We start from the raw sequence: 9,033 nt of genomic DNA, 5'->3' as shown, positions 1-9,033 counted from the left end.
CCACTGTGAAGAAAATTACCCCTACCCCAGCCAAAACCATGTAAAGTGTCTAAGATCAGTCATTACAGACCTTGAGGTCACTCTGCTGAAAATAGAAGTACTTCTAAGTGCTTTTTTGCCAGCAGTGAAGCAAACCAGAAAGAGATGCACTTTACTGGACACAGACCATCTCATGGCATATAATGGCTATGCCAAACTTCAGAAGTAGCTTTTGAATGAGAACAGTTGGAAAAGTTATCCCAGAGGCTCAGTTGTGCATCAAGTGCAAGGCCATCCTCTCCCCTTACCAATCTGACAACGCTTGCAAAAAAGAGGCTTGTGAGGTGTTCCTGGCCATGCTGGGTCACAACATGGTGGGAAACCAGAACAGCATGAGAAAAACCTGGCAGAAGCTGCACACATGTGGCATACACCAAGGGCAGAAACGTGTTCTCTAGGGTTCCGGAAAAAAATGATCCTTAGGCTCTTAAAAGTTGGTCCAGCTTTGCTTCTCTCTTGAATGATGCCATTCTGGGTGAATTTAAGCCAAAAATTTTCAGTAAAACTGGTATTTGACTAAAATAAAATCTTGCAGTGTGTATACAAATACAATTAACACCTCAACACATAATTCCATTGAAGCTGCATGAATTTTACTGATATATTTCTCAAGAAGTATTTTTTCTGTGCAGTGACTGAGTGGATGCGAAACATTTTGTTCTTTCCAAATGAGCAGCCAGGGTATATGCTCTTCGAGGTTAGAGGCCTAGCTGTCTCATCAAAACAGCATTTTTCATGGTTTCTGTTTGTACTTTCCAGCAATGTTCTGATATAATAAAAGTACAGCTTTTGTCATAGCACTTACTCATCCAGATTCAATTCAGTACATACGCTTTGCTGACGATAACAGAGATCGGAGAAAAAGATTGCCCAACCATATTCCTATTCGTCAAAGGAGCTGATCTTTCTTTTTTAAAGAAAATTTTAAAATAGATTTTAATTTCTTACTTCTCATTTTGATCACTATCAAAAATGACAACCAAGATAGACGAATAAGCCTCAAAATTCATGTTTGGTCTGGGCCCACATTTAAAGGTTTGAGGTACTTCAGGATGCAAATTTCAGGATTTTGGTTTCTATCCTTGTAGAGATGAAGTTTCACCACATGGTTCAGATATAGGAATAAGGCCAAACTCCAAACCCCACATATCCTTTACATTCAGGGTGATTGGGAAGATCTACAATCACAAATTTCTGTAAAATTGCATGTGATAGTATGATAGTGTAACTGAACAATGCTCACAACTGATGCTGCTTAGTAACCAAACTGCATTCAGCTTTTCAGGTCAACAGAAAAGTTTTAGGATCTGAGCTAGAGTGAAAAGAAGAGCATCCAACCAATATATAAAGTTCCTATTGGTCTCTAAAGCAGAAAACATCATGAGTGGGTTGTTAGACGAATTTAGCAGCAGGGAAGCCTGCAGCTCATCAGCTTTCTCTTCTTCAAAAGTAGGTACTTATTGCAGTCAAGAGGAATTATTACTGGGGTTCTCCAAGCATGGTGATGTTTTTCTTAAAATAAAAAACTCTGAACAATGCAATTGCACCCCCTACAATTATCCTTTTTGTTTCTTCACTGCAATGATGCACTCTTTATGATGTGCAAGATTCATACTTTGATTGCCAAACTACAGTGCATGGAAAGAGACAAACAAAATAATGGCTAGTATTGCTTGCCAGGTGGACAAAGTAAACCTGAGTGAGGCACACAGACTCGATGAACTGCTTTTCTTCACATACCTGCTTCTTCACGGGAACAGCTTTCCTTATAGAAGCTTGTTCATTTACTTAAGATGACCACAAAGTCTTCACTACAAATTCATATTTTGCTTTGAAAGAAAAAGTCTTTTGCAGAAGTGCTGGTCATGCTGTTACCAACAGGACCCTTCTCTTTAGCTCAGGAGTGTCTCAGCAGTTTCAGTACTTTCACAAGAGTTTTCTCAATAAGCTCCAAATAAAGAAAGAGGCCTGAATAAAACCTGAAGACAAAGCTCTCAGACGTCCTATCTTTCATGTGAGCACACCTAAGTGTTGTTGATCTATGACTCTGTGAGGAAATTCTGGTGTTTCCCCACAGCCATTGTGGATCTTCGATCAGGCTTGGAAGCAAAAACTCCTAGCCTCTGCTGGGCATCTCTCTCATTTCTAGCCAATGTGTGGAGTAGAAGTAGAGATTTCCACCAGTGTCTGCCCACCACCAGCAGTGTTAGTGTACACAGTCAGTTTTCACCTTGTTAATAACTACTGTCACAATCAGTCTTTCCTACCATAAAGTAATGAATTGACATAATGCTCAATAATGGAAGGAAAATGGCTGTATCTGTATCTATAAGCAAAAGAAAAACAGAAGTGTAGTACTTCAAAATTAAAATATTCCTTCATTTTTTTCATTATTAAGTATCTGAGAAAGGTAGAGAAGAAAAGCAACTTTTAAGTGAAATCCAAAATTGATCATTTCAGCAGAAACAATTGACAATACAAGAAATAATCACACTTCACCTCACTGTTTATTTGATTCTTGAATGTGCTTCGTGTGTAAAATAATGCAAGCCTATAATAACAAAAGACAGGTAAAAAGACATCCATTTTTTGTTTTGCTACTCCCTGGCTGGAAGACCAAAAAGATATTTCCAACCTCTACGTATTTTTTTATTTACGACCTACAAAACAGACACAATAGAACAGAATCAAACTGTGACATTTAATTAATATTTGTAAAGCAATAGGACATGAGTAGACAATAAGAATTATATATTTGCCAAGTACACATTTTGTCCCCCACAAAATACATTTGTCAATATTTGAAGGAAATGCAAGATACCTTTTATTCTGTTCTTGGAATGAACCTATTTCCCTTTATAAAATGTGTTCCGTTCTGGAGCAATCTTCAGAGATTGGTTCCCCCTATCTTCTTGCTGATTAATGCCTGAAAAATGCTTCTGTGTTTAAAAAAGTGGCACAAATGGGGTGAGGACCGCCCTGAAAAGAATCATTTGACAGGCATGTTATTCACATGATACTGATAAAGCCCAGTGTTGCTTTCCTTGGGGTAATGGGGCTTCTTCCCTTACCATACAAATAGCATAAAATATGCAAATGAATCTTGCATTCAACAAGTCAAATACCCTGCACGTTTAATTTACAAGTTAACAAAATTCAAACCATTTTAAAAGCTACAACCATACCATAAAATGAAAGACACTGCACATGGCAGAAGCTGTACTTTTGCTCATTGATAAATTATTTTCTAGAATTCACATTAACAACCACATTACTGAAGTGCTCTCTAGCCCTCCAGTGTTACAGTTCAAGGTAATATGTGACAGATTTGAACATTCTTAAGGAAGAAAATCTCCAGAGTGTGTAGATTGCAGCTTTGCTCACTGGGAGATTACAGTGGCTTTTATATCTGTTACAAATGTGCAGTTATACTGATAACTTCAAAAGTGGAGTATTATATATCATGCTAAAATTTTCCACCAGCCCATTATGTCCTTTCTTTGTTTCTTCTGTGCTTGCATTTTTTTTTTCCTTTTTTTTTTTCCTTTTTTTTTCTTCATTTAGCTATTGCTGGCTTGCCAGAGATCTTGAACTTGAGAAAGGTTAGACATCACAATGCTGAAGCAGTTTGTGAGCATCAGCAGATTTAGCTTGTAATTTCATTGATCTATGTGGGCTTGCTGTTTGCAAACCAGCTGCTGCACTGTTTCCCCACAGCTACTGATCTGAGTAGCATTGATTTTTTTCCCTTACATTAACATAGCATTACTTCTTTAATGGGCATTAAATGACTGGATGTAAATACAAACAGGGCTTCAACAACCAAAGAGAAAAAAATGCATCAGTTCTTTTTATTTAAAGAACTCTATTAATATTTTTCAGGAAAAAAAAATTAAAAGCATGAGTTATTGATCAAGATAAATGCTATTTTTCGTGCTGTAATTTCCACACATTTCTTTTGCCATTCTTTTTTCCTCACTATGTTTATTCATAGTCCAAAATGTTGCATTTACAAAGATTGCCTTTTTGCCTCACTAAAAATGGTAAAATAGATTTTTTTTAAGAATCATCATAGAAAGCAACACAAAAGCTCTTCATTGAGCTTATACCAAAACTAGATGAACCCATTTCAGTTTTGAAGGAGATATAATCTATTTGCTCTCACTGCTTAACTATTTAAAAAAAAATGAATGGACTTCAGTTTAGACAGAGTAGATGTGAAATCTGCAGCACACCATGAACTGAGTATCTTACATATAGCATACTTAATATAAGGTCACAGTCTTCTCACATGCTACTTTAGCCCTTTAGTGGGTAGGGTTTTAAATAATCTTACACATTCAAAATTCAATGCAGTGTAGAAAAGACAGTAGGGAAAAAAGTAAAGCAAATTATAAAACCCCAACCAAACTCAACCCCCAGAGCCAATTTGCTCAGTCACTTATGGATTAATCTGATCAGGCAAGGGTTCCTGATTGTCTTTAAAAGTAGGTGACAGCCAGCAGGGATATTGGTACCGGGAGATACAGGACTGAATGTTGTTCCTACTGACACTTCATGAAGAAGAGATGGGATTGAGGGTGCTGGGAAGTAACAGGCAAGAACTCACAAAGAACACCAGTGGTAGTTTACAACCTTCTGGGCTGCAGATGAACAGTAGGCAGCAGTGTCAGTGCCACAATTAAAAGCGCCTCAAAAACACAGACACTCCAACAACATCTAACAAGAATAGGATTTACTTTTGAGTATTTATGAAGGAGGATTTTTATCTTTTATGATAAACACAACTCTTGTTCTGGCCATGCAGCCTGGTTGCCCTGAAGAAAAGGTCCAGTGACCTGACAGATGGGAATTCCTCATCCTCATGTAACCCTGTCTACTCCTATACCTAGAGAGAGCAAACCATTCCACATGGCTGCTGCAGGGATATCTATTGTATCCTTACTCAGAAAGCAGATAAATTATTCTCACTAGAATATAATGATGTAGAATATGCTGCTGGAACTGAAAATAACCCATAAAGTGAGTACCAAAATTTATACTTATCCAAGGTAAAATATATGTGTTGTCAATCTAACCAATCTCTCCTAGTCTCACAGTCTTCTCAACTTGACTAGCTAATGCCTAATGCCAGTTTTAGCAGATATAATTTCCAAATCATTAAAAATAATATTAAGTAACACTGGCTCTAGTGTGAACCTTTAGAGAATCCTACTGTTAACCTCTTTACACTCATAGGAGAAGACTTTCAGAGCAAGTTTTTCTCCATCATTTAATCAGTTCTTGGTCTGCTGTGAGATCTTGCCCCTTACCTCAGTTATATTTTTCCTTTAGTAGTCTTTTATGAAGGACCACATCAGGAATTTTTTGAAAATCCAGATAAATTATGTTCACCAGGTCACCTTTATCTTCTAATTTATTAACTTTTCCAAAGCACTTTAGCAGGTTAGAGAAGTATGCTTTCCCTTTACCAACGCTGTGCAGGTTTGACCCTATTAGGTTATACTTATCCATATGCTGAACTATTCTATCCTTAATTAGACTCTCAATCAGTTTCCCCAGAAGCAAGGTGAAGTTCAATGGTCTTAATTCCCAGGATCTCTTTTTGGTCCTGTTTTAACGACAGACACCATATCAAAAATTTTCCAGCCATCACCAGTCTATATCACATCTTCCTGCAAGTGTCTCTTCTGTTTCATACTTTATTCTGGTGTATATCCTGCTATCTGCATTAAATTATTTTCCATTTTTACATGAGTCTATCAAATTACTCAGCTCTTCCCTTTAAAAAGACTTCAAATTTTGCTAGTGCTGCTCTGCCTCTAATATATTTAGCACAATATATAATAAAGAACAAGGTGAAATTCTGTATAACTATTGAACTCTTTTTCCATGGCGAGTATATAAGTACAGTTTTAGTTTGAGATTTTTTGTTGTTTTTAATTATTTTCCCCCTACAAGTACTCAGATGAGCAATTGTTCACTTCTTCTTTCAAAGTCATAAAATCAATTTTGCAGTTTTGGGGGATTTGGGGGTTTTATTTTTGTGAATACACATGGACCATCAATCTCAATGTATTATTTTCTAGCTTAGCTTTGAGCATTCTTCTTGGACAAAGAGTGGAAAGGAAGGATCAAATTCTAACAGCACCATACATAACAACTGGTCACACTCAATATCCAATACCAGGAGTTATTAAAACTGGATTTCATAGGAATCTGACAAGTGACAGAAAGAAAGAGGTTGCAAAAAGGTATAGATTTGTATTCTGGTCTTGTAGAAGATGTTCTCGGTCTATGCTTTAGGTACACAGGTCTTAATGATCAGGAAATATTGTTGAACACGATTTTTAGTGAAAAAGCATTGAAAATTCCCACTGAAATGTGTACATGGCTAAGTAAAGGTCAGTAAGCTATTGAGTAAACCTGAAGTGTTCACATTAGAGGATTAGAAACTAAGAATTTTCAGCATTCAGTGAAGTCAGTGGATTTTCCTCTAGAATTTGAGACTTACTGTCCCTAGCAGTCAGATCTGAGTTTGAATGGATGAGAAAATTGAAAAGGAACTTTTAGTGAAAATTATGGGTTTGGTTATGAGCCAATATAAAGCCAATATAAAGTCACCAAGTCTGAAAGCCCAGGTTTCAAACTATGCCTTGCTTCCACAACAAAACCCAAAGTACTTTATCTTCACCTGGGTTTGAATTTCATTACAAAAATATCACATAGCTCTAACTGTAATTATTAAGGCACATTACTGCTGCCTTTGTTTTCCCTTCAGATAGAAGTTTCAGTTTCATCTGTGTTCAGAGATTCTATGTGCTGCACTGTTAAGCACAGATTTCTGCTTAAATTATAATTCTATCAGCTTTAACATATGAAAATAGAACACATTTTAATGTGTGTGTTGAACATTAAATCATTTTTGCTTCAGGGAAACTCTGGTAAACAGTAACTGTCAAAATTTATAATGACACAAAATTAAAATAATAGAAAATAGTCTGTAACAACAGCTTTTCTAATCATGCTAACAGAAGTTCAGAACTGCATCTTCTAACTATTCCTTTATAGAAAGCAGGAAGGTTGAGTAAGAAAAGCTCAGGTACACAATTTTACACTGTTGAACAAGAAGAGCTGGAAATTATCTTTGCTACCGTTCTTTGCTTGCTTACTGCAAAGTGCACATCAATCAATGTAGGAAAAATGAGACCAAACTAATATATGTGTATTTTTGTTGGTATGACAATTACATTTTCATTCAGGATTTTTAATACGTAAACATTTTTTACACAAAAATATCGAAAAATATAAGAATATCATTTAAGTGCTGTAAACTGGACTAACTTCAGGAAGTCTGCATTAAGTGAGAAAGAAGCTGATCTGAAGAAATTAAACTGCAGCAGAAATATTGACAGGCATATAGATTGAATTACATGAATATGAGATACATACAGACTTGAAGCAGTTCTGCTCAGATCAATGTCAAATGAATTTCAAGATTACCTTAGTTTCTTTTTTTATGGCTCGTTTTACTTTAGATTTTAATTTGAATTAGTAGTATGAAATAAAATCACTATCTATTAACTTTCTCTTACAAACAAAAACCATCTAACTCGTAAAAGCCTATCTGAAGTTAAAACCTTCCATTTTGTGGAGGCCAGGTAACAATATAGTTTACCTCTATCATGACACGAATTATTCAAAAGCAAGAAATAAAAACTGATTCTTAAACGTTTCCGCCTATTAATATGGCATATAACCGATGTACAGAGGCTGTATGTGTATGGTGAGGTTGTATTGCCCCCTATAGTCACTCTGTGTCATCCGGGAGGGGAGTAGGAAGAGAAAGGGAAGAGTGGGAGAAATTGCCAGAAGTACTACACCTTTGATTTGGATTCATACTTTGGAAAGGGCATGGTGGGGAACAGTGAACAAACCTTAACACTGCCATGCTATTCAAGAATTTGAATGCACTATTCTCCAAGCACATATAGATGAAATAAAACGTACTCCCAAATTCAGCTTAGAAGACCTCTGCAGCCCCTGGGGTCTGGCTGTGGTGTCGGTGCATTTGTTGGATGCTGGTACCTGCGCACTGGCAGCACGCCAGGGTGCCAGAGTACCTGCCCTGTGGAATCAGATGCAGGAGGTGATTGACTTTGATTCACCAGCAAAGGCAGGAGGTCCCACAGGTGATATCTCTTTTCCCCTCAGTGGGCACATCTTTGGTGACTGAGCACAACAGGGCCATTTTACTCCAAGGCACAAAGAACTCCAAAGCTGTGCCTAAACTGCAGAGTACAGATGCATAGCACCTGCCCTTTGAAACAGCCTCAGCACAGGTACCAGAAAGAGAGAGAAAAAGCTCAGATAAAGGTTCCTCTTCCGCAGTAGGAGCAAATGCAAGGAGCACAGACAGTGTGTTCATGCTGCCCATGGACACTGGGGATGCTGCTCTTTCAGGCCCCTGGGCCCAGGTGGAACAGAATGTTTCCCAAATCTCTGCAGAACAGTATGCTACTTTTCGCCACCAGCACAAGGACAAAACTGCATTCCTGGTCTTAGATGTTTCCAGTCAAGCACATATTTCTTAACTTTGCTGTCAACTAAAAATTGTTATCTCTCCATAAAATTAATTAAATCTCAGCTGCTATCCTACTACTGTTCTCTTATGAACATAATTATGCACAGTATTCAGTATATCTTTTAATAGGCACAGACATAATATAATAAAAAGCATTAAATTCTTCAGGATCTCTAAAAATATCTAATCAACTACTGGTGCTAGTGTGCCAAGGACTTTATGGAAATGGCAAATATTCAATAAGCTCAAGATCAATACCATCCTTCTTTGGGTGCAATACACTGTTATCATTATTTGTCTTATTTCTGGGGAGAGCTTTTCTACTACCACAATTCCAGGCATACCTTCAGCTAGAAGAAGTTAGTGCTGCTCCTAAGAGGTGATAGCTCTCATTTTTGAATTTTTTACCT

At 37.1% G+C, this 9,033-nt stretch overlaps 1 long non-coding RNA gene across 12 annotated transcripts in view; it reads right to left on the bottom strand.

The window, feature by feature from the left end:
- The window catches only part of LOC108448016, a 207,921-nt gene that overhangs the window by 23,021 nt on the left and 175,867 nt on the right, over window positions 1-9,033 (bottom strand). Inside the window, exon 7 of one of the 12 annotated variants that reach the window (XR_001863784.1) lies at window positions 2,861-3,018. The exons of the other annotated variants lie outside the window; for them this stretch is intronic. This is a non-coding gene — a long non-coding RNA (uncharacterized LOC108448016). The remainder of the gene's footprint in view (window positions 1-2,860; window positions 3,019-9,033) is intronic. 12 annotated transcript variants of the gene reach the window in all.

The sequence above is a fragment of the Corvus brachyrhynchos genome, unplaced genomic scaffold, assembly GCF_000691975.1.
Source record: "Corvus brachyrhynchos isolate BGI_N302 unplaced genomic scaffold, ASM69197v1 scaffold14, whole genome shotgun sequence".
NCBI classification, from domain to species: Eukaryota; Metazoa; Chordata; class Aves; order Passeriformes; family Corvidae; genus Corvus; species Corvus brachyrhynchos.
This window is presented reverse-complemented; position numbering and strand designations above follow the sequence as displayed.